The sequence below is a fragment of the Chelonia mydas genome, chromosome 25 (assembly GCF_015237465.2).
Source record: "Chelonia mydas isolate rCheMyd1 chromosome 25, rCheMyd1.pri.v2, whole genome shotgun sequence".
NCBI classification, from domain to species: domain Eukaryota; kingdom Metazoa; phylum Chordata; order Testudines; family Cheloniidae; genus Chelonia; species Chelonia mydas.
In genome coordinates, this window is record NC_057858.1 from 9,326,852 (window position 1) to 9,353,270 (window position 26,419).

The window sequence follows — 26,419 nt, forward strand, 5'->3', positions numbered from 1 at the left end:
ACGAGTATGGGAAGCTTCTTCATTTACCGTCATGCTACCGAACTGGTGGGGCCTGAGTCTCAGCTCTTCCATTTCTGTGTTGGGGGGGGGACAGGGACTGGGTGTGAGTGCGTTTAATGTGACCTGCTGGCCCCCTGATGTAAATTAGAGCAGCCATAAGGCTGCTGTGACTTACACTCTGCATCACATGGGCCCCTCTGGAGCCTGGCAAGCAGAGAATTATCACTGTGCAGCAACTCCAGCCCTGCCTCTGATCCACCCCCACAGTGGGGACTCAGCGTATGACCAGTGTAGACCCATAACTAGACAGGGAAGTCCTGGGGGGTATTTCCAGGGGGATGTTTCCATCCCCTGTATGCTGCCAGAGTGGAGTCAAGGGGCCTCATTTATCATGCAGGCGCTTTCTGCGCAGAAGTCTCCTGGCTCTCCCCCGATCACTGTGTGTGGCTCTGCCATAACTGAATTCTGGAGTTAAATAAATGCGCAGCCCTGGGGACCTACATGCAGTGAGGAGAGATTAAAAGCCCAATCAGTGTCTTCTTAACTACTCTTTTAATAACTCCTGTGATCACAGTGACCCACTGATTAGATATTTCCTTCCCCCTCCCCCCCAGCCTCCTCTCCTCCCCTTCCCCACCCTCTAAGGCCCTGTGAGAGCTGTTGATATATTATTATTGATCTCTTTTATTTAAAGCTCATCCTTGTCATTCACTTGCGAGTAATAACCAGGGCTCTTTGTTCAATAGCACAATAGACTGTCCCTGGACGGCTCCAGGTGGGAGGCTGGGAGTTGCTTTGAAAGGTTAACGTCTCTGTTAGAGAGAGGAAGGTCTCAGAAGCCGTCTGCTGTCACTTGTGGGAGCTTTTAAACAGTTACTTGGATTCCTTAACTATTAACTGATCCTGAAATGAAACCCACCTAATCCCTCCCCCACAGCTTCTCTGCTGTTTAAATATTTGGACGTCTAAATTGAGTCAGCTCAGAGCGCTGCCTCCCTGGTGCCAGGGGCGAGATGGAGATTCCTAGATTCTTTTGCTCCTGACACCTGCCTCCCACAGCCCTTAGCTCCAAGGTGAGGACAGAGGGACTTTGCCCCTGCTGGAGAAGCTCAAGGCCAGCAGTGGGAATCTACTACGACCATCTGACCAGGCTGGTGACGGTGATTGTGAAATGTTCAGGGAGATTAGAGAGGCTCCAAAGGCAATAATAAAGGGGAATTTCAACTATCCTCATATTGAGGATATGTCACCTCAGGATGGGATTCAGAGATAAAATTTATAGACATCCTAAATGACCGATTCTCAGAATAGCTTGTCATGGACGCCACAAGGGAAGAAGCACTTCTTCATTTAGTCCCAAGTGGAGCACAGGATCTGGTCCAAGGGGTGAATATAGCTGAACTGCTCGGTAATAGTGACCGTAATGTAATTAGATTAACACCCTTGTAGGGGGGAAAACGCCAAAGAAACCCATCACAGTAGCATTTAACTTCAAAAAGGGGAAAGACACAAACATGAGGAAGCTAATTAAATGGAAATTAAAAAGAACAGTCACAAGGGTGAAATGCCTGCAAACTGCATGGAAATTATTCAAAAACACCACAATAGAGGCTCAAACTAAAAGTATACCCCAAATAAAAAGAACAGTAAGAGGACCAAAAAATGACACCATGGCTAAACAGCAGAGTAAAAAAGGTGGTTATAGGGCCACCCATTCTCACTTTCAATGACTCACTCCTCACAATAAAGTCCATGTTGAAAATTATCTGTGTTTCAGAAATGGGCTTGAGCTGCCATGTTTGGAAGGGACCTGGTTCAACTGACTCTGAAGTTCAGAGGTGGTGAGATCTAGGGTTTTAATTTGGCCCAGGCCCTGGGCCCCGGGCCCTGCAGGGGCCCCCACAGGAGTTTTCGGTGGCAATTTGGCAGCGGGGGGGGGGGGTCTTTCAGTGCCACCGAACACACCTGGAGTAAAGGACCTGCCACTGCTTCTTTTGCTCCGGGTCTTCAGCGGCCATTCAGCAGTGGGGGGGTCCTTCCGCTTCATGTCTTCGGCGAAGTGCACCGAAGACCTGGAGCGGAAGAACCCCCGCCGCCAAAGACCCCAGGCCCCCTGAATCCTCTGGGTGGCCCTGGGTGGTTAGAATCAAAACATTAAAACATGGAAGTCACATCCTACTGAAAAAAATAGACAGGAGCACAAACTCTGGCAAGTCAAGACTACAAGTGGAATGAGGCAGGCCAAGAAAGGATGTGAAGAGCAACTAGCGAAGGGCACAAAGGCTAACAACAATTATTTTTTAAGTACATCAGAAGCAGGATACCTGCCAAAGAGTCAGTGAGCGCTCAAGGAAGACCAGGCCATTGCAGAGAAGCTAAATGGATTCTTTGTATTAGTCTTCACTGCAGAGGGAAGGCGGGGGGTCTGGCGCTCCCCACAGCAGCCTGGGCTTCTTTGGTGGCTCTTACCATGGCCCAGCTCTGGCTTCTGGCCTGGGCAGGGAGCAGGGCCTTGGGGGTGGGAGGTGTGAAGAGGAGAAGAGAGGGTTGGGAGCTCAGGTGATGAAGAGGGGCAGGGACGGGGTCTCGGGAGAAGAGGAGGGTGGGGCCACAGAGTGGGCGGGACTCCTGCAGGTGTCCCACTTTTGCCTTTTGAAAAGGTGGTCACCCTCGCCTCTAGGCACCACCGCAGTGCAAAAGATCATGGTTACCTGGGTGGCTCCTTATCATAGTGTCTTTACAGGGGATGCCCTGGAATATGAATGACCTGCTACCATATAACAGACCGCTCCTCTTACTGACCAGTTAGCGGTTTAGCTATTGCAGATGTTGGGCCCAATTCACCATCGCCTTGTCATTGACAGCTGGGCTAAGTGGGTGTAAAATGCTACCATTCTGAAGGGCACTCACTTTGCACTGATGTAAAATAGTGCTCCGGGTTCTAGGGCAAGGAATCAAGAGGCGTCGTGATTTCCTTTCATGAGCCTGAGCTGGAAATCTATCGCTTCCTCTTTTCAGAGTGCAGGAAAGGTTCTTCCCTATGACCCTGTGCAGACCATGGGATCCAGCCTCCCGGTCAGCAGGAAAACGTCTCTGTGAAAAGGACAGGCAGGAAGCAGTCAGAGTACTGGACTTGTGCCGCGGATCCCCTGGGTGATCCTGAGCAAGTCGCTTCACTTCTCTTTGCGTCGGTTTCCCCACCTGTACAGTGCCTACCTACCTCCTCAGGGTGTGCTGGAACTGAATGAGTAATATTTGTACAGCACTTCAGGCTCCTCAGAGGCAAGGTTCTAGAGAAGGGCATAGTATTAATGCCAATCATTTAGTTCATTTTATCCCGCCCTTTGCCACTGACAGTGTGTGATTTTGGGCAACTCATTTCACCTTTCCGTGACTCAGTTTACCCAACTGTCTTTGCTCTGGGAAAGTGGGGCCTAGTGGTTAGAATGCTGGGGGGGGGGGGAAGGGAAGAGTCAGGACTCCTGTGTTCTGGATCTGGGAGAGAGTACTGTTGAGTGGTGAGACCGGGGGACCAGGAGTCTGGACTCCTGGGTTCTAAGCCCATGGCTGTAGGTTGACTTCTTGTGGGACTCAGTTTTTCCTCATCTGTAAAATGGGGACTATGACACCCTTCTCAGCCGAGTGCTGGGAGAGTCTACATTTGTCTATTCACGCTGTAAGGGTCCATCTCTGGTACAGCCCCTAGCAAAATGGGAATCTGATCTCAGCTGGGGCTACTAGATGCTACTGTAATCTATGTAATAGACCTAATAAAAGCACTGTGGGATCCGTAGCCAGAATGTGTGGTCTAAATCCAACATATTTAAGTTGCCTTGTATTCCAAGAACCCCAATGGGTGTGTGAGATGCTTTCATTTCTCCACCAGCAGTGGCTCCCCTCTGCCCTCTTGGGGCTATTATATTTACATCTGGATTTGGAAGGAGATTTTTTTTTAACCCTTTGATCCCCGGAGAGGAATTCCCAGGAGATCAGGAGGGCTTCCCCTCTGCCAGTCCACACCTTCTGAGGAGCACCAGGTTATCTGTAGTGAGCTTCTCTGGTGCTCAGGATTCCCACAGTGATGCAGAAACGTCTGGCCTCAGTACTGCAAAAAGAGCCAGAGAGGTTAAATTAGAAGCAGGTCGTGGCGTGGTTTGTTTGAAAACCACTGAATTGTGCCCTAACTTGACAATGAGAAACAATCCCCTCATCCCCTCCCCCCAAAAAAACCTCTGGTCCCTGGGCTCCCAGATGTAGCTTGTTGAAATGCTAACAAGTTTGCTTCCAAATGGTCACATATATTTTGTGATATTCTTGGATGAGTTGAATTCTAATTCAGTCATCTTCGGGGGACGGCAGACAGCTGCTTTAATGAGTTTACAGTAGGGTTTAAAATAACCAGCATCTGTTCTTTGTGTGATCCAGGCCTCTGCCACCACAGCACTGATTTCAAAACTAAACCGTGCCCGGGAGCTGGCTGCACTGGTGCCGCTCTCTGATGTTTGCACTGCTCTGCTCTCTTGCTCCTCTGCGGCTGCGGGGGGTTTACTAGACAGAGGGGATGGGCCCGCGCTCGCTGCCCTCCTCTGGAGTCCCCGTCTGTGAAATCCTCCGTGTTCCTACGCGTTTCAGAGTAGCAGCCGTGTTAGTCTGTAAAAAGGAGTACTTGTGGCACCTTTGAGACTAACAAATTTATCTGAGCATGGGATCCACTGCAAATGGGGCTCTTTGCAGATTGGACGCTGCCTGGGGTTTCCCCCTGCGACCCTGGCCTCCTGGAAATGTCCTCGTTAGTATAACCAGAGTAACAATCTTTCAGGGACTCCGAGGGAAGGTATTTCCATCTTGACCTCTATGTCTTTGACTCATCTGCATGTGACAGATGGGACTGGCAGAAAAAAAGCTAAAGCTGGATGGGTGCTTTGCACTCCCAAAGGTGCCTTCCAAAAAGCCACCGAAAGAAGGCCCTCATGTGCATGTGCTTTTAATTAGTGGGGGCACTGGGAGGAGTGCAAATGAACATGGCAGGGGACAGAATCCCAAAGTGTGTCATGCACCGCTGGGTCCAGGCAAGGCATTAGGGAGACCCCGAGTGGTGAGTCTGGGCACCACATGCTGCTTTGGTCAGTCTGGGAACCTGTGTCCAGCAGCCTTATTAATAAACCCTCTTTCTGTACTCTACAGCCTTGTGTCTTATCCACAAAGTGTGATAAATGGGTCCTAATGGAAGATGGAAACCCTTGCATTACTCAACCAGTCCTCATTACAGGTCTCTAAATATACCGCATTTACGTACGAAGAGCCTGTGACATCTACAGAATTAACTCCGCTTCAAGCCACCAAAAATACACAGCCTGGGAAGGAAGTGGCGCTCTTCCAAATACGATTGCACTGATGTTATTTAAAGCGTTCTTTAAACGGGGATGGGGCTGAGCCGCTGGGTTTGGGAACCAGAGCCAGACCTCAGTCCAAATGGCTCCGGAGTTTGGTGGGAGTCATTCAGATGTAGGGCGGGATTTCCCAGTGAGCTTGGCTTGACTCTGCTGTGACAGAAGTCAATGGGAATCGTACCCGTTGGCTTTCATGGGAGCAGAGGGAGTGCTCTGGAAAGTCCTACGTTTGGGTTTCCCCTGGTGATGCTCAGATCCAGATCTTTGTGCAGGGGAAGGGGATTCAGAGCTGGGATTCTGGGTCACAGTTAGACTCACTGTCGGTTCATGCCACACATATGTTTAAATAACAAATCAGGCGAATCTTTACTTTGCACTGTGTAGCTTTGGATAAGTCCATGGAAAATGACAGGTTTCAGAGTAGCAGCCCTGTTAGTCTGTATCCGCAAAAAGAACAGGAGTACTTGTGGCACCTTAGAGACTAACAAATTTATTTGAGCATAAGCTTTCGTGAGCTACAGCTCACTTCATCGGATGCTGTAGCTCACGAAAGCTTATGCTCAAATAAATTGGTTAGTCTCTAAGGTGCCACAAGTACTCCTTTTCTGTCCATAAAAAATGTCTGTCTTTTCCAGATGGGAAATGTTCAGAGCTGGCTTCCTCCAATAGCACCCTCACGCACAGAGATTAATTTGTTAAAAGAACAAAATCACAAGCAGACAAACCCCTAAGCTTAGCGGAGAAAGACGAGAGAGAGAGAGAGAGAGACCATTGTCATCTGCTAAGTAATGGGAAGTGCTCAGATACGATAGTGATGAGGGAGACATATAAGTACCTGGATGGATGGACAGAGTGAAAAAGCGACCACATGGCCTAAGAGATAAGGCATCTTGTATTTACATCAGAGCGCTGAGGGGCCATGTCCCTCCATGGTCAGAGTTGACCAGGCCTTGGATTAGCTGAAAGCTCAACTTCCTCCTAACCAGAAAACTATAGGTGGGAGTGGTATGGCCTAGTGGGTAGAGTGTGGGGACCTGGGCTCTCTCTCGGGTTCTGCCACTGCTTTGCTGGGTGACCTTAGGCAAGTCATTTCATTGCCCTGTGCCTCAGTTTCCCCATCTGTAAAATGAGGATAATGAGACTGACCTCCTTTGCAAGGCGCTTTGAGTTATTCTGGATAAAAAGCGCTAGATAAGAGGTAGGTACCATTATCACTGTCTCTTCTGGGAGATGAGATGTCTGGGGAAGCTCTTGGTTGGGGCTGGTGGTGATGATAAATGAAATAATGTGCTTTCCTGTTGTTCTGGTCGTTTTCTCTGCGGTGAGCATGAACCGGCGGTAGAGTTAATGGACCAGATTCAGAGACTGGATATTAGGAAACACTATTTCACTAGGAGGGTGGTGAAGCACTGGAATGGGTTCCCTAGGGAGGTGGTGGAATCTCCATCCTTAGAGGTTTTTAAGGCCCAGCTTGACAAAGCCCTGGCTGGGATGATTTAGTTGGTGTTAGTTCTGCTTTGAGCAGGGGATTGGACTAGACGACCTCCTGAGGTCTCTTCCAACCCTAATCTTCTATGATTCTATGACTGGCAGAGATGGGTGAATACCTGCACCAAAAGAGCCAGGGATTTCCCTGTTGTCAACCCAGTTGAGTGTGGAACCCACTGTCCTGCCTGCCAGGCCTCTGAGCAAACCCCTAGACCCCGCTCCCTCCTGCAGTTTTATGTGGCCACTTTTTTGAGAATGCACATTCTCGCGACGCCTCCGCACACCACAAAATTAATGAACATCAGGCAAGTGGAATGCCATTAACCTTGCTGAAATCTGGCCAAGACGGGGGTTGACATTCCTTGCTCTTGCAAAAAGCCGCGTGAGAGCTTTAATGATCAGGACCTTGCTTTGTCTGTACATCTCACTACCCAGGAGGCTCTGACTGGCATATCCTTCTGGGTGTAACTCCGACCCCCCTCTGCCCTATTGGGCCATAGGAAACCACAGGCTCCGATCACTGCTTAGCCCCTTCTGGCTACAGTGCCTGATTCCCATTTCAGTCTCTGTTGCTGCTGCCTTTCTTTCCCAGCCCGTAACAGCAGGGCCGCCGTGCATTGGGCAAAAGCCTCGGCAGAAGTAATCAAGCGGGAGGTGATGATGGCACTTCAAGGCCTGAGCGGATGGATTTTATTTATTGCTGCCACTCGCTGAGAAAATGGACTTAGGAAGAGATTCCCTGGGCCGCGGCTGCAGGAGGAGGCGGGCAGCTTCTGTTTCGGTTAAATAGAGCATCGCCTGACAGAGCTGTGATTTAGCCGCGGCTATTTAAAGGGACCCGGAGGCAGCTGACGCTGAGCATCTGCAGGCGAGAGAGCCAGCTTCAGTGTTCAGCTGCATTAAAAAAATGGAAACACACGCACCCAGTGGGAACCTGTGAGAGCCAAGCAGAGGAGGAGGGATTTGTGCTTTAGAGGGGCTTCAGCAGTGCCTGAGTACTGAGCGAGCTCCACATCCCACCCTTGGAAAAATCAGCCCTTGCTTCTGGGCTCCCTCCTCCGGGGCTGTTCGCTGGGCTATGTAATGCATCACCTGCTCTTGTTTTACCCCATTTATTTTCCGTGCTGCCCATCTGCCATTCCTGACATGCGTGATGGCCTCATAACCGGCCCCCCGGGCCGTGTGCCGTTATCTGAGTCCTTTCGTTTGGTTCGGAAGGAAGATTAAAGCCCAGATGTCTTGGAATAATAAACAAAGCTATAAATTTACATGGTGCTTGCGGTATTTACCAATCTGCAAGCTGGCACTTGGCTGGAAACCGCACTGTGGTCTGTTATGCGTTCCCCCCTCCCCGGTCCATGGTTACCCTCCCATCTAGCAGGGAGTTGGAATTGAGCTGTTGAGACAGACCATGTTGCTCTACCTTAATTCCTGATCAGTCTCCACTCTCTGCTCCCTACATGGCCCAAAACATGGGTCTGGAATGTGCGCTAGGGGTTGGCTCAACTCAGCTTTGTCCCAAATAGCATAGCACAGCATCTCCCTCCTCCCTGCCGAGCCCTCTCGTGGACTGTGACAAATATTCATTAATGCAGGTAGTGTTGTTGTGGTCCTGTGGGTCCCAGGATATTAGAGAGACGGGGGTGGTGAGGTAAGACCAACTCCTGCTGGAGAGAGACGCACTTGCGAGCTCCGCAGCACTGAAGAAGGCCTCTGACCAGAAGAACAGCTCTGTGGAGACACAATAGCTTCTCTCTCTCCCCAACAGGAGCTGGACCAATAAAAGATCCGACCTCACCCCCCTTGTCTCGCCATATGTTCATTAACTCATCCTCACAATGCTCCCAGGAGAGGAGACATGTGGATTGCAGCTCATGAGTCTTTGCGTTTCAGATCTGCAGGGTCAAATGGACACATGTAGAATCTGATCCATTTACAAGCGGGAAGGAGAGCGAGGGGGTTGAAGGATGGAGATCTGAAATGTGGGGTCATGGGGTCGAATTTACCAAAGTGATCAGCAATGGCTAAGCTCAGCCTGGCCCCCCTCTCGTCCTCCCACCCCCAAGTCCATGGGAAAAGTCTCACTGACTTCAGTGGGAGGCGAGTTAGGCTAATGATGCGAGCTTTAGGAGGCAACTGACCTGTAACTACTAACATGCTGCATCCCAGCGGTGGCTGCATTTCAGTGGGGGGTTAAAACCTGATTTTACCGAGCTCCTCCTCAGGTCATGCTCCCATCAAACGTGTAAAATGGTAATGGCCAGGGCACGTTTGGCATGATAGGTCCATCTACACCATGAACCAAAGCCACGCTCTGTCCGTTGATGCCAGTTATGGATCATATTAGCATTCCCCATCTTGGTGAGAGAAGAGAGCCCAGGTGTCCTGACTCCCAGCCCTATGGTTTTAACACGCCATGGTTTTAACCACACCATTTTCTTGTCCTTTGTCTAATAAAATTCTTTGTTTGGTGTCGGTGCTGAAGCAACTCTGTGATTCTCTCGGTAACGCAGAGAACATATGAGATTGTTCTCATGCTTTATTATAGACCAATATTTCTTCGAAAGCAATTTTGAGATATTATTCCTTTTTTTATTTATAGGCTTTTTTCCAGGGGCCTCGTCACTGCCGGGCATGAGGGCCTCATATGCATTAATGGAACGAGCTTCATGACACCCTCTGCAAGGTAGGGATGTATTGTCCCCCTGGGGAATTGAGGCATCCCGCGTGAAATTGACCTCTGTGCAGAGGGCCAGCTCTGTATAGGGCATAAGTGGGGTATAGATCTTGTGGGATCTGTTTCACCCAGGGAGACTGACACAGATTCTAGCCCCTACGTGCTGCTCCAGAAGCATATGGGCCATGCAGGGGCCACAACTGGCCAAGGTAGAACTCCCCCCATGCAGAGCTTCTGTAAATGGCCCTACGCTGCCCCATCGAAAACCTCTGGCACGGGAGGGCAAGAGAGTGTTGACTGAGGACTGTGCATAGGGCAAGGAGCATTCTGGGCTGGGCCTTTGGCAAGCCGGGATGGGCTGCCATCAGTTAGAGCAATTGGGGGCTGCTCTAACTTCCACCAGGGGCTGTCTCAGGTGCCAAATCAGCCCAGGATTCAAGCGGCACAAAGCCGACCCTAAGCCGTTTGGCCGAGATCACAAAGGGAGCCAATAATGCAACCAGGAACGGACCTCTGGCCTTTTTGAAGCCTAATCAAGGGCCCCCTTAATCCCAAACCATCCTTCCAAGGTTCCCAGGATCAAGCTCAGAGTGCAGTTGCGCCCCTCTCCTCAGTCCCAGAGGAGCGTGGGGCCCGTGAGATGTCAGCTCTGGAAAATCCAGCGAGCTGTCAGATCCTGGAGTAATTTTTTTTATGTTCTGCTCTCCACCAACAAGACACAAGATTAATTACAGCCATAAAAACGTTAGGCGCTTTCTAAATATTTTATGGGAATAAGCACACACAATATGCGGTTTTACTTTTCCCATTTCCGTAAAGGACATTTTGTTTGCAATAACTGAGAAATTGACGGGTGATTTTTAATTCTCCCATCCACTCTGAGGGATTTTGCGGGGAGGAGGGGTAGACGCGAGTGTGTGGATAAAATCATTATTAGTGGCACTTCCTTGGGGGAGCGGGGGAGAGGAAATGCACCAGGAGAATTCAATCCGAAAAAATAAAATGGTCTTAAATTGCTGTTAGAATTCAGGACACCGCATCTGCACTCCAGCTTGACGTGTGTTAGCAACAACATGGCAGGAAGCAGTTGGCAGGCAGGGCATGCTTGGTGGCTGTTGTTTCGATCACAGTGGTTGCTAACGTGGCTGTAGCAGGGGCAGGTTCCTGCTACGGGGTCCTTCTCCCTACACAGCCAGAATGGGAGGTCAGGGTGCACAACCAAGCTGGAAAGCTGCCTTGGGGAATCCTCCCTACACACCCTGCGTGAGCAGGACGCCCTGTGCTCTGGCAACACTCAGCCAACAGAAATGTCCCTCCAGCACCGTTACTGCTGGGGTAACAGAGCAGCCCTCAGGGGAGGGGGGACTGAGGATCTAGCCCAGGGACCCTACTCGTTAAAGGGCCAGGTTTTGCTCTCAGTTACCCCTATCGACTTGCTTTGGCTTTCCATCAATGTAACTGACACCAGAATCTGGCCCATACAGTCCATTCATATCGCGAAGGGTTCCCCTTGGAGGTCTGCAGATTGCTTGGGAGACAGCGTACGTTTTGCAGCATATGTTTGTTCCCCATTCCTGAGCTGCCTTCGCGCCAGGCAGTGCAGGGAAGCTCCAGATTTGGACCTGCAGCGGCTGCGGTGGAATACACTCCTTCCCTGATCCTCACTGAGTGTCTTTAGCTACCACAGCAGCGCCTCCAATTTACCAGTGTCACTGCAGCGGTGCAAGGCAGGAAACCATTAGCGATCAGGTTTCACTGTGTCTCATTCCCAGTTTAAATATTGAAGAGGCTGAGAAACACCTCTTCATCGTAGCAGTTGACCTGAACTGGTATCTCTCGCCTTGTGCATCTGTTATTTTTTGTGAGCTGTCACGGTGTCTGATTGTGGAGTGAGGAGATGCAGCGCTCCTGAGCCCTGACACGCAGCAAGACTCAGAGTTGTGCTGAATATTTCATGCAGACAGAAACACCAGCCTGTTTTCAATTCAGATTTTTTTCCCCCCTGCTCCTCGAGCTGCATAAATGATGCATATTGTTTAAGCTTCCTGAGTTGGGACTGATGCAAGCCTTTGCAGCCAGTTGGTCGGTTGCCACTAGGAATGGCAGCCTTGTAGGAAGTGGACCCAGTGGATTCTGTTTCCTGCCTGAAAGAGAGCGAGCGAGCTCCTGACCCATGCTCCCTGTGTGGTAGAACCCCTAACTTATGAGGTGTGTGTTCTGTTCTCTGGCTGTGGAATTCCCTTCTGATTCTCCAGGTAACACTGGACGCTGAAGACGCATCACTGGTTTACAGGACTGATTTTGCCCAAAGCAGCTTCCTAGTGAGAGAAGCTCCAAGCAGTTCAAAAAAGGGGAAGTTCCCCTTTTTTTCCCCACCAACTAGCTCCACCAGAACTGTCCTGACTGAAGCTGTGGCCACCGACATGTTTAGACGACATCCCCAGGGAGTCCAGCCTGGTATTAGTGATAGCATGGACCAGGAACCGATGGTGCTAGGGGCTCTACAAACGTAGAACAGAAATACAGTCGCTGCTCCAAAGAATTTACAATCTGAGTAAAAGACAGCTGGTGGATACAGTCAGATGGAGCACAAAGAAACAATGGGTGAGGCTATGATTTTTGCATGGACATCACAACGTTTACAGTAATCATGAATTGGAATAAAGTCCATGACAAGCCCCCACCCACCCACCCACCTGCAATGGAAGTGTATGTCCTGGGGGCTGCCAGCTCCCCCTGACTTTCTGTTTATTTCCCGCACCTTAGCTGTGAAATTTACTAAAAATTTCCATGCCAAAACCATAGCCGCAACAATGAGGCAATCATAGTCAGCATGGTGAGCAGTGGCCTTAGCACACTAGCCGTTGTCCTGCCTAACCGTTGTCACCTGATTACTGGGAGTCGGGGTGTGACCGTTGTTATGGTTGAACGGTGCCCGTGGGGGGGCTTGCTTAACACCATGTCATCTGAGGGTAATTATTTGGTTGGTTCAGCCTTTTAATGCTTTATCGTGAGATCTAAACACTGCAGCTTTCGTGGGCATTAATCTTCATTTGGCAGCTTCAAGTGAAATACCAGGTGATTTCAGTGAACCCACGAATAGGAGATTAGGGCCAGATTTCTAAAGGTATTTAGGTACTTAAAGATGAAGATAGGTGCTCTTGAAAATCCCACTAGGCTACTATTTTCATCTCTAGGTGCCTAAATACCACTTAGTCTAATAACCTGTGGCTAATGCCAGATACTTCAGAAGAGGGTATATGTCTCCTGTCATGCGCCTAATCGATAGGGTACCATGAGGTAAGCTTCCTTCCTGACCCTGGCTAGTGACCAGTTTATGCCCTGAAATCTGAGGATTGCCAACCCTTTTAATTTTACTGGTGCTTTGGTAGCATAAACTCAACTGCTATTCTTGTTCCCAGGCTGTAGAGGTCTTTTGGTATGCATGGGCTAGTCCCATTGAAGTGTGTGGTTGTTGTACACATGCACCCAAGGGGCAGGATTTATCTCTCAATGCCCAATCCTGTTTTGAATTTTACTGCCCCCCCCCCAATTCCTGTAACAATGAGTTTCACTGTTCAATTGCAGTGGAATTCAGAATTGGCATCACTGCAGAGAGATGAGGATGAGTTGGCCATAAAGATCGCTTTCACATGATCAAAAGCCTCTGCTCATCATTTGTGTCTGTATAGCAGGGTCACTCTATAGTTACTAAGGGCCAGCCAACCTGTGGTTCTAAAACTCACCTTTCTGAAGGTGTTTAGAGGCTAATTAGAGCCAACTGTAGCATGCAATCAAGCCTGTACTAATTGTAATATATGTCAGCCAGGTGCACTCTGAGCATCTGTCGAGGAACAAGACAGTTCAGTTCCCTACCAGAGTAAATCGTCTTTTAACTGCTTTGCTGTAAGCCACCAGAGGGTCCCAAAACAGAGCAGGACCTGTTACAGACTTCCAGATCTGATTGCAGCCAAGCCACAGTCACCAGGGGAAGGACAGCAACTGGTCCTCCTCTTTTTCACAGGACAAATTGTCGAAAAGACCTTACCTTAAACACGTTACCTTCTCTGAAGCGTAGTAATGATCCTCAACTAATGATCCTCAATTAAACCCGAGCATGGCTCTGTGAGCTAATATGACTAACAGAAGAGACGGATGCCCCAACACTTCAGTTTTGGTTCTGTTCTTGAACCCAACTTGCAAAAGGAAGAGCTGATTTTGGGGTGCCCAACAAAGAGACACGCTGGGGCCTGATTTTTGGTGGTTCCTTTCAACGCCAGCTGGGGTTGTCGGTGCTCAGCTCTCCGATAGCCAGTCTGAACTTCGTGCGCTCAAATCAATGGTCAGTTCTGAAACCTGCAGGGCAACGAAGGGGAAGCGACCTGCCTGAGGTCAAGGAGCAGAGCCAGGATTAGAACCCAGGGGTATGTCTGCACTGCAAAAAAACCACCTAGAAATGTCATGTCTCCATGCCCACATCGGATGCAGGCCACCAGATGCAGGTGGGATCGAGTAGTGTGGAGAGCGTCGGTGAATTCATCTACCTAGGCTACAAGCAGAGTTGAAACAGTCGCAGCAAACCGGACTTTCTGTGGCGAGTAGGTCTTGCTGCCTCCTGCTTGAAGCAGTGTAGACGTCCGTGTCCGGGCTGGAGCCTGGGCTCTGATACCCGGGAAGGGTCTCGGAATGTCTGCACTGCTATTTTTAGCACGAGAGCCTGAATAATTTGCCAGAGGCTCTGAAACTTGCCACCACAGGTTTTTCTTTGCTGTGTAGACGTCCCTTAGGTCTCCTGATGCCAGCGTCGAGTGACTTGCCCACTAGACCGCACTGCCTCTGCATGTGTGCACCCACACACCCGTGCATTTTGAAGGAACATTTGTGGATGCCTGTTGTGAATCTGTTTTTTAAAGGGCTAGATTTTTCAGATTCCAAGCAATTCACCTCTGCTGGGCAGGAGCATAGTGCATGCCTGCTTCCAGTTTGGGTAGATCCTCTGCCCATTTAAACTCCCCATTGCTTTAACCGGACGAGACATTCTGCACTGCCTGTCCTAATTTGTATTGTAGTGTTGTTGACCACACTACTGTAGCTTCCACACCAGAGGTGGCTGCATTTTTCACTGGTAGGAAAAATGGAGTAACGCCTCTGAGTGTATAATTTGCTATTCTGCAAAAGGCTTTGAGGTTTTTATGGGTTTTTTTTGTTTTTTTTGTTTTTTTTGCAAAAGATACTGTATAGAAATCTGTCAATAATAATCAGCCATTCAGATACAGCACAAAGAGTAATGGGAACTCTGTTTTTCTCTGCAGCCCCATGAGATATCATCACCGGATACTCACAAAGGTTTCCTCTAAATGCAAACCCCTCCAGGCACTTTAGCAGCTGAAAATGAGTGATTAGAGAAATTCCTGGTGTAATTTCTACACTCTTCTTTGTAAGGTTTTTTTCCATGAATGGAAGCTGCCCACCTCATTTTCTTTTACAAATTACCCACGATTGATGGTGCAAAGAAACCTGTCATGAAATTTTAAAAAATGGCTGCCTGTTAGAGCAACTCTTTAACTAAAAGATCAAACAAAAATGATAATGAAAACCACGGGGTGTACTTCTAAGTGGCGGCTGAAGGCAGGGGCTCCTGTATTGGTTACTTGGGTGGCTTTTCCTGTATTGGTAGCTCTGCACAGGGGTGAATAATGGATGAACAACCTCACATTTGTCTGTCTCTGAACCCATTCAAATAAGAACATAAGAATGGCCCTCCTGGGTCAGACCAAGGGTCCATCTAGCCCAGTGTCCCGTCTTCCCACAGTGGCCAGTGCCAGGTGCCCCAGAGGGAATGAACAGAACAGGGAATCATCAAGTGATCCATCCCCTGTCGCTCATTCCCAGCTTCTATGGGCTAGAAGATACTGCTGGCTTCATTGCTGCAAGATTGAAGCTAGCTCATGTATATCTACCTCTCACCACACACATAGACACTCAGAGTCTACTAAGGTCCATTGCGCCAGCCAGAGGGACCATGGGTGATGGTGTCGCACCAGGTGTTGTGTAGCAAAGGGCCCAGATCTGGCTCAATCCTACGAATCCACGTATCTCTACGGCAGCCCTGCAGGCGGCTCCGGGTAGGATCAGGACATGCACCCCTTTGCCCACCAGTGGCGTGCTTGAACGCACGGTGTGCATGATATCCTAGCGATATGGCTGAAGAGCCAGCAATGCTGCTTTGGGATATGATGGGCGGCTGAAGGAAGGCCGGATCTCATCGGGACCGTGACGCGTGGCACAACATCAAGCGACTTTATGCTCAGGGTTTGGCACTGCCAGTGCATGTGGAGTGCAAGGAGCTGCTCCAATCGGCCTGCCGGAGGGTCCGGGTTTCTGACCCGTAGAGTGACACAGGTCGTTCACAGGCTTGATAGATCCTGAACTCTGTCTCAGCGCAAAGGCATTTCTGCACCCGTAAATGAGACATGGACTTCATGGAGGAGGCAACAAGACCTATTCACCGAAGAACGTTTGGTTTGCTGTGACCCTTTGAACTCTGCTTGCAGCCTAGATAGATGAACTCCGCACTCTCCAGGGCACTCGATCCCACCTGCACCCGGGGGTTCTGGTGGCCCAGCTCCAAGCTTCTGGACCTTGGTCCTCTGCCATGAGATAATAAACCCCATAGGCAGCTGGGTTGCACTACTTGAGCTGCAGTCACACCTGTGATTGCAGGACAGACATAACCTTTAGACCCGCGGTTCTCAAACAGTGGGTCAGGACCCCAAAGTGGGTCGCGACCCTGTTTTAATGGAGTCACCAAGGGCTGGCATTAGCCTTTCTGGGGCCCAGGGCCAAAGCCCGAGACCCACTGCCTGGGGCTGAAGCCCTTGGGCTTCAGTCCCAGGGTGTGTGTGTCGGGGGGGTGCTCAGGTTGCATGCCCTCCTGGGGCTGAAGCCCTTCGGCTTCAGCTTGGCTATTAAGATGTCTTCTTCTGTGATAGATTGTGCAAAGGGGTGCATCTCCTGATCCTACCCGGAGCCGCCTGCAGGGCTGCCGTAGAGATTCAGAGTGGTGGGGCTCTGATTTTGGCTTTGGCCCTGGCCCCCCTGCCTTGGGCTGTGGGGCTCAGGCTTCGGTCCCCCCTCCTGGGATCATGTAGCAATTTTTGTTGTCAGAAGGGGGTCATGGTGCAATGAAGTTTGACAACCCCTTCATTATAGATTCAAGGAGCTCAATCTGTTTATCTTAAGGGGTGACTTGATCATGGTCTATAAGTATGTACATGGTGAACAAAAATTTGACAATAAAGGGCTCTTCAATTTAGCAGTCAAAGGTCCAACAACTTCCCAAAGGTCTAACAACCCCACAGATTTTTAACAGTGAGGGTAATTAACCATTGGAACAAGTTACCAAGTGTTATAGTGGGTACTCCATCACTTCGGAAATTTTAAAATCACAGTTAGAAGCTTTACTGAAAGATATGCTCTAGATCAAAGAGGAATTAGTCAGGGACATCCTATGTCTTGTATTGCATACAGTATGTCAGACTACATGATCACAATGAGCATCTCCGGCTTTACGATCTATGGAAAATGGCTTTTTTATTAATGAAACACCATTTTTGAGTGGGAATTTTTTTCAGCTGGGAGATTCTGACCAACTCGACTCTGAAGTCTCGGGTAGTGACCACTAATCAGAGGCAGGAACCTGGGCTAGACGGACCATCGTGGTGTGACGGGGTATGGCACCAAAAGAACAGACAGATCTTTAACACCGTTTTCAACGTGAAATTCTTCATCTTGAAATGACCTTGATCCTTTACTTTGCACAGAAGGCTCGATTGGAGACAGAGGAGGGGGGGAAAAAAATCAGACACTTTTCTTTTCCCTCTTGCTGAACGTGTTTTGAATCATTTCAATGCTAAACGACCTCATTCAATTTTAATCCTCCAAAACAAAATCTTTATGTCCACACAGCTGCCAGCCCTAGAGTACTCATGGCTCCCATTCGTTCCATGACACTGCACGAGCTGAAGGACTGACTTTCACACACTCATAGAAAGGAAGGGCTGGAAGGGACTCCAGAGACCATCTAGTCCAGCCCCGTCACTAAGGCAGGAGCAAGTAAATATAGACCATCCCTGACAGGGAGGGAGAGAAGATTTCAATGTAAAAAAAGGGGAGAAACAGAATGAGAATCAGATAAGCTCATGAAGGATGGGTCCATCAACAGCAGTTGGCCAAGATGGTTTGGGATGCAACCCCATGCTCCAGGTGTCCCTAAACCTCCAACTGCCAAAAGCTGGGATGGGGTGACAGGGGATGGATTATTTGAAATTGCTCTGTTCTGTTCATTCCCTCTGAAGCATCTGGCCACTGTTGGATACTGTTGGATAATACTGGGTTAGATCCAGTGGCAGATTAGCCACTGGGCCAGCAGGGCCCGAGGCCAGGGACCCTGGCCAATTGGGAGGCCCCAGGAAAAATGGGTGCCCCATGCCCCAACATGCTCCTCCCACCCAGCATTCCTGCCGGGGAGCATGGGGGGCCCCTGTGCCCCAACCCCGCTCTTCGGCAGCAGTGCCGGGGGCGGCGGGGGGACTGCAGGCAAAAAAGGTGGAGGTGTGGGGAGGGGTCCCCACTTGCTGTGGCTCAGAGCCCCACAAACCCCTAATCCGCCTCTGGCTAGATGGACTATTGGTCTGACCCACTATGGCCGTTCTTATGTTCTTACAAATATAGTGGAGGAAAGTGAATAGAGTGGAGAGGAGTGTGGTGTAATGGGTAGGAATGTGGATTGGGAGTTAGGAAATGGGGGTTATAATCCCAGTTGGGCCACAGACTAAATCCTTTCGTCTCTCGGTGCCTGAGCTTCAGCCTTTGTCTCTTCAATCCGTAAACCCTTTGGTGGCAGAGACCATCTCTCGCCATGTATCTGTACAGTGCATCCAGCACAACTGTTCTCCGATGGGATCTCTAGGTGTCACAGTAATAATTACAAAGAAGGCACTTTAAGTTCATGCAACTGTAGTGTGTGTGCGTGCGTGCGTGTGCGTGCGTGCGTGTGTGTGTCTGTCTGGGGGTGGGAGAGCATAAGCTATTGGCCTGATCCAAAGTCCATTGGAGTCAATAGAAAATCTCCAGTGGGTTTTGGATCACGCCCTTGGTAAGAAGAAGTTGATAAACAGGGTTTCTGAGGGATCTGGATGGGGTGAAAGAGGACAAATAGTGACAAGTACAGTATAAAAAAGAAGAATGCAGAGTTCAAAGCCCCAGCTCAAATGGAGCTGGCATTACAATATCAAAGCTTTTGGGAGCCCCGGGAAGTATCACACCTCAAGTTGACACTTTTTGGGGGAGAAAAAAAATTCCCCCAGCTTTTTCCTGTGCAAAAAATAAATAAATAAATAAATTGTGGATCAAAAAGCACGTGTAGTGTCTTCTCCATTCCCAGAGAGAGTAGGGAGAGTGAAACCCAGTCAGTAATTCAAAAAGCACAGCAGATAAATAGCCAGATCTTTTGGATTCTGGGCATGAAATCAGGAAAGTGGAGAGTGAAATTGTTCCAGAAAGGAGAGACACCAAGACACATGCCTACGAAGGTGCATGCACGAACACCTAGACACACAGAGACAGGCAGACACATGCCCAGGCATGCATGCTGCAGGTTTTCATTGCAATGGAGAGCCCAGTGTTGGGGGAAGAAAATGGAAGCAGTGAGGGAAAGCGCCAAGAATTGCCTCCTTCCCAAGCAATAGCTCCTGAAAAGAAACAAATCTGACCTCACCGTGGAAAGGATTTGTAGGTTCCAGGGAGTGTTGTGATCATCTGTCTGGCCTCCTGCATAACACAGGCCGGAGAACCTCACCTCCTTCCATCAGGTGAAAGTCCTTTGCTGATCAGACTAAGCCATCTGTTGGCTCGAGGGGAGCTCCCCGAGTTTCCTTGTCCAAATGTCAAAGTGCCCTAGGACTAGGATAGTGGAGTCAGAGGAACCAAGGTGATAGAAGGCCCAGCCCAAACTTTTGCCTCACAATGAACCTCTGTGATTTTCTGAAGGTCTAGAGATGGCCAGGGGTCGAATCCAAATCTACATTCCTCCTGCCGTTTGCTCCCATTCTCAACCCAAACCTGGGCCCGATCCCAGTTTTTCCCAGAGACATTTCCTAGCTAAATCCTGATTAGGCCCTAGTCCATTTAGCTAGTGAGGCAGAATTTGATCCCAGCTCGGGGTGGCCTGATGGCTGCAGGCTGCATTACCCTCCTATTGAGTTCTTTAGAAGTGATTCACTTGCTACTTGGCCCTGAACTGGACAATAAGTGCCTTCGTCTTGGGGACGTGTGTCTGACGTCCAAAGATCTGGCTCTCAAGCACGAGGAAGATGTGCCCTCAATGGCCCCAGTTTCTTTCTGGGCATTATGGAGAGCATTTGCTTCTCAGGGATATAAACACTGAACATCTAAGAGGGGAATGGAGAATGCTTATAGAGAGAGACACAAAGCACTGTTGGAAGGCATATTCCAACGACTCCCATCTCCTAACGCAGTCCCCGCACATGAGGTTCTGAATTTCAGAAAACTTCCCCCTTTTCTGCCTTCAGTGTCTGTCCAAAATTCATCTTCCAGGAATATAAATTAAGTTCTATGGTTATTATTGATGTTAATGGAGGGAGAAATCTGCCCTCTGAAGGCTCAATTAATTTCCGTGTCTGATGCTTCTGCATTGTTTGAATACTTGTTTCTTTATTTTTTAAAAAAAGAAGAATGAATTTTTAAAAAGTAATCAGGCAAGTTTTGGCTCCATCGCCAAGGAAGAAGGGTCGTGGGGGTCCCATTCTAGACTAGGAAAATAAATTGTGTTTACAGTCGTGTCAGCTAACAAGCTTTAAAACACTGGCCTACTCTGGGCTCACTCAACACCCTTAAGAACACGTTAGCTAGTCATGATCAACCCTACGGAGGAATTTATAATTGACCTCAGCCAGCTGACACATTTTTAATCACTCGCCTCCTAGTGTAGCTGAACACGTCCACAAACTTGTTTTAAAACACTGCTCATTTGCCTAATCTAGACAAAAGGCCTATGATCTGAATAAGAGGCCGTAGACATTCACCCAGGAAGTAGATGTCTACACTTGGAACTTGTCTACATGTTTCCTTAGTCCGCATCAGCTGGGGTGTAAATTCTACTGTGCACGAGTATGTTGCACGCAAACTGGCCCTTGTGACCCTGCTGGCACGTACTAAAAGTTCCCTAGTGGACATTAATGTAGCACTTGGGACTCCATGAACTCGCTCTAGTAAACTTTTAGGGTATAACATGTTAGTGTGCAATATGCTGGTGCATATATGAATTTACCCCCCAGCTGGCGTGGACTAAGGCCGCATGTAGACAGGTTCCAAGTGTAGCCATATACTTACTCTCAGAAAAGCAGAGGTGCCCTATAATCCATGATCAATTTGGGCTTCAGTGACTTTCCCAGGGTCACAGTGAGAGCCAGTGTTAAAACCAGGAGAAGAATTTAGGAGTCTTTAATCCTAGACTACTGGAGTGAACACCTCTCTCTACCTCAGCTACCTTGCTAAGGTGCAGTGAAGGGGAAGGAATTATTTTTGGAAGAATGTGTGCATGCAGCATCAATCAGAACCCAGTCCTGGAGCTAAGATCTATTGCTGAGCCACAGGTTAAAGAGAAGAGGCCAAAAGACCAATCCAGAGGCTGACAGGGGATGAGGAAGAGTAACAGGCTGCTATCTGGGCAGTTGAATGGCCTAATTTCTCTGCACTCTGAGGCCCAGAGGGACAGAGAGAACCTAATGTCCTTTTGTTTCGAAATAGGCTGGTATCTCACTTCTCCAGACATGCCGGGGCTCGGAGTGTCTCTTTTTTGACTCAAGAGTAAATGTACCCTGGAAAAATTTGGAGAATAACAAGGGACCATGTGCAGGCAGCTCCAGCCAGGCTGGTGTTTTCAAATTTGTGGGCATCCACTTGCCATGGTTAAATCAGAGCCTTGGCAAATGACCTCAGTTTAGTCCCTGTCAAGTACCAGTCACAGAGACTAAATCATCTCTATAGTGGAGCACAGTTGGCCAGTCTCCTCCCTGGGAGGCCCTGAATGAAAGGTTTGTGGCTGGAAAAGGCCAGTGGGAGGCCCATCTTTCAGATTTGTTGCCATGACAAACCTATAGGAGGCTGTCGCCTGCTCTACAGGGCTGAGCTCTTGCCACCGTGTCTTGCATTTGCAGCGCCAACCTGAGTCGGGTTGGTAAGTTTCCACAGTCGCTCTGACTAAGTGAGGCTGGCCGCTATATCCTTGCAAATCAGCTTCCTCCATGGACTTGCCAGCAAAACCTGCCAGGGTTTAGGGTACGGCTGATCCATCAGTTCCCACAGCATCTCCTTACAGCTTCCCACCGTCACCACTTATCCTCCGCCTCCCCCCACCATCGGCTTCACTCTTCTGTTACTGACACGTATGTCATAGATCAGCGATTCTCAAACTTTTGCAACCCGAGGACCCGCATTTTGATTTAAAATTGGAAACCTTAACGCATGTCCCTTTCTAATGCTCTTGGAGAAGTATAGGAGGGAATGGGAGGAAAGGAGAGAGAAGGTGGGGTGAGGGCAATGTCTGATTTTGCACACACTGAAATGACTTCAAATGGAGCAAGGGAAGGTCTTATTTCATGGAAGAACATTTAGGGCCAGCTGAACAAATCAGTAGCAGAACCAGCCACGTTGTACAGGCTTGGAGACAGGTCCAAACTTGGTTGTTCACCCCTAAGTGCACTGCAGAGGCTGCGCAATGATCCAGACCCTTATCTCAGGTCCAAAGCTCTAGAGTAGACAGGCCATGCAGGGGGACCTATATGGCAAGAGGGGCGAGGGCAGACTCCTTCCCAAACAGGACCCCTGCACAACTAAAGATGCTTGTGCGAGGGAGGGAGGATGGCGAGTGAGTTCTGTGTGCTTTCGGGGCTCTGCTCCCTCCACAACCCCCAAACAGACATCCAGAGAGTTAGCTTGGCTCAATACAAGCTCAGGGACCAGGTGGGATGGGTGAGGTGATGGGTGATTGCTTGGAATGGGAGTTTGCCTGCGCTAAGCCTGAATGAGGCCCTCACGATTGGAGGGGGTGGAGGGTGGGGAAAGGAACCCTTCACGAGCCAATGTCGACTAGCAGGCTCAGCTTTCTCCTCCATCATCCTCACTGAAATGGCTGAGGCCATCCCAAGGACATCTCGTTGCTCCAGCCCTGTGGCACGGCAGTGTCTCTTCCATCTGCTTTCATTCCAGGCTGTTCCTCCAGGTTCTATCTTCCCCAGCCCACTCAAGGTTAAAGGTGCCGGTTTTCTCCTACCTAATGAGCTTTGTATTGTGTCGCAGCGCTAGCCTGGTCCCTGCCTCCGTGGAGAATTCAGAAGCATGGCTTGTCACTCTGACCCATGTGGCTTTCAAGCCATGCACAGCGATGGGAATGGCTTAAGAAGATTCCCTTCCAAAAATATATTCGCAAGCGCCTTTCCCCGCTCTTCTGTGCCGGGTCCAAATCGCAGAGGGCAAGGAACAGAAGGTGCTGCACCGGGGGAGCACACAAAGCAAAAATGTTGGAGATGCCTTGTGATGCTGGTGTTTAAATTGCCATCACCGCTGAGTCTGGGGTCTAGAGAAGTATCCTGTGGTTTTCCCTATCTCGGGGCTGGCAGCGTAGGGTACTCATGACAATAGCTTGCATTTCTCACCTGCATAGAGTTTAAGCTGCCTTCGAAACCTTGGTGATTCTAGGTGCTACCCAGTCCTGCAAAAGGCGTTGTGCACTGAGCCTGTACAGAGACACTTTGCTGGACTGAGGCCTTCTGCCTCGCCACATCCCTGCATGGTGAACGGTATTAGTACTAACTTGATAGTGCCTAGAAAGCCAGAGTGGGGCCTTGTGCTTGGCACTGTAGGTGTACAATGAAAAGATGGTCAGTGTTCCAAAGAGCTTACCAGGATTGTCCCCTTGGTTTTGGAGTGGAGGAAGACATTAAGTGATTTGATCAAGGGCACACAGGAATCCCGACTCACAGCCCTCTGCTGTAACCACTAGACAACATTCCTCTCCCATGTTGCCGCTAATTGTCCACATTTTACAGACGGGGAAAGTGAGGTGCAACAAGATCAAGTGACATGAAATCAATGACCTGAAAATCAAAAAGGAATTTTTTAAAAATTGGAAACGTGGACAAATTACTAAGGAGGAGTGCAAAAGAACAGCACTAGCACGTAGGGACAAAATCAGAAAGGCTAAGGCACAAAATAAGTTACACCTAGCAAGTGACCTAAAAGGCAATAAGAAGGAGTTCTTAAAATACATTAGGAGCAAAGGAATGACTAAGAGAAGTGGAGGTTCTCTACTTAGCAGGGAAGGAGAGCTAAGAACTGATGACATCAAGAAGGTGGAGGTGTTTAATGCCTATTTTGTTTCAGTCTTCACTAACAGGATTGATGGTGATCAGATACTCAATATATTCAATTAATATTAACAACAAGGTGTGGGGGAACACAAGCCAAAATAGGGAAACAAGAGGTTAAAGAATATTTAAATACACTGGAAGTATTCAAATTGGCAGGGCCTGATGAAATTCACCCTAGGATATTTAGCAATCTCAGAACCATTAGCAATTTTATTTGAGAATTCCTGGAGGACAGGTGAGATCCCAGAGGACCAGAGAAGGGCAAACCTAACACCTGTCTTTAAGAAGGGAATTAAGAGGACCCAGGGAATTATAGATCAGTCGGCCTGAAAAGATACTGGAACAAATCATTAAACAATCCGTTTGTAAGCACCTATAGGACAATAGGGTTTTAAGGAATAGCCAGCATGGACTTGTCAAGAAAAAATCATGCCACACCAAACATAATTACCTTTGTTGACAGGGTTACTGGCCTAGTAGATGGTGAGGAAGCAGTAGACATGATATATATTGATTTTAGTAAGGCTTTTGACACAGCCCCATATGACATTCTCATAAAAATACTAGGGAAATGCAGTCTAGATGAAATTACTGCAAAGTGGGTGCTCAACTGCTTGAAAGAGCCATATTCCAAGAATAGTTATGAATGGTTTGCTTTGAAATTGGCAGGGTGTATCTAGTGGGGTCCCATAGAGGTCAGTCCTGGGTCTGGTCCTATTCAATAGTTTCATTAATGACTTGGATAAAATGGGGTGGAGAAGGGGGGTTGCAAGCACTTATAACATTTGCTGATGACACCAAGCTGGGAGAGGTTGCAAGCACTTTGGAGGGCAGGATCAGAATTCAAAAAGACCTTGACAAATTGGAGCATTGGTCTGAATTTGATTCGATGAAATTCAGTAAAGAAAAGTGCAAAGTACTTCACTTAAGAAGGACAAATTAAATGCACGACTACAAAATGGGGAATTATTGGCTAGATGATAATACTGCTGGGTCTTATAGTGTCCCACAAATTGAATTTGAGTCAACAAAGTGATGCAGTTGCAAAAATGGCTAATATCATTTTGGGGTGTATTAACAAGTGTCTAATATGTAAGACAAGGGAGGTCATTGTCCCACTCTACTCAGCACAGTGAGGCCTCAGCTGGAGCACTGTGTCCAGTTCTGGGGACCACGCATCAGGAAAGATGTGGCCAAATCAGAGACAGTCCAAATGATCAAAGGTTCAGAAAACCTGACTGATGAGGAAAGGGTCAAAACCTGGGTATGTTTAGTCTTGAGAAAAGAAGGCTCGCGGGGGGGACCTGAGAACAGTCTGCGCATATGTTAAGGACTAGTATAAAGAGGACGGTGATCAACTGTTCTCCATGTCCAGTGAAGGTAGGACCAGAAGCAATGGGTTTAATCTGCAGCAAGGGAGATTGTGCGGACAGGTAAACTCTGGAACAGGCTTCCAAGGGAGGTTGTGGAATCCACATCATTGGAGGCTTTTAAGAACAACCCCTTGTCAGGACTAGTCTAGGTTTACCTGTTCGTGTCTCAGTGCAGCGGGCCGGACTTGATGACTGCCTGCCAAGCCGACATTTCTATGAAGTCGCTTGAGCGGGGTGACACATGGAGCCCCTGGCAGACAGAGGATTAGCCCCCAGGTCTCTTGACTTATGCCCCACTGCTCTAACCTCAAGATCATTCTTCCTTTTGGAACAGTGGAAGAGAATTTCACAATAAAGAGCTGTGAGCTCATACCAGGCAGCAAAGGACCCTCCCGGTTGTGAGCCAATATTTTTCCTCTGAAAGACACTCTGCACTTCTGCTTGGGTTGGGTCTGGCTTGGAATAAGGCAGAGCGTTATTGGGAGTGAGCTCAGTGAAAGCCATCGTGCCATTGTTGAAGGGATGTCTATGCGCAGCTGAACGCTTGCAAGTTAAGAGTGTTTGTGTCTTGCCAAGACCTGGCCCTGAAGAGCAGGTATGGTGATCAGACCTCCTTTGCCATCCCGAAATGACAGGCCCTTCCCCTGATTCAGACGCATGGTCATCTGAACTGGATAGGAAAAGCCAACGGCTGGGGCTGCAGTTTCTCTTGGACGCATGTCTAGAGTCACCCCTTGCTGCTTGGACTTGCTCCTGGCCAGTTCGGGGTGACTAAGCAGCACAGGAGATTCATCCTCCTTGATGTAATCTCTGGCCCATCTCTCTGGTAGCTGATGTCTGCAAGCACCAATTGCCGCCATCTCCCTCCTTCCTGTTTCTGGTGGAGGAGCACCCATACGGTTTACACTAGATACACAGCCCTTTTCATTACGCGGAGGCCTTGAAGGACCCGCTAGGTGCAAACAACATTGGTGGCCCTGGATGCTTTGGAGGAAGGGCAGCAAACAGAGTGTGTCCCTCCCTTTAGCCCCCAAAGCAGGA

At 48.9% G+C, this 26,419-nt stretch overlaps 1 long non-coding RNA gene across 1 annotated transcript; it reads left to right on the forward strand.

Annotated features, from left to right (window-relative positions):
• The first annotated feature begins 3,191 nt into the window (after positions 1-3,191).
• On the forward strand, positions 3,192-24,055 carry LOC122463833. Its single transcript, XR_006287466.1, has 3 exons — positions 3,192-3,203; positions 16,236-16,239; positions 23,933-24,055. It is a non-coding gene; the product is annotated as an uncharacterized LOC122463833 (long non-coding RNA).
• The last annotated feature ends 2,364 nt before the right edge of the window (positions 24,056-26,419 follow it).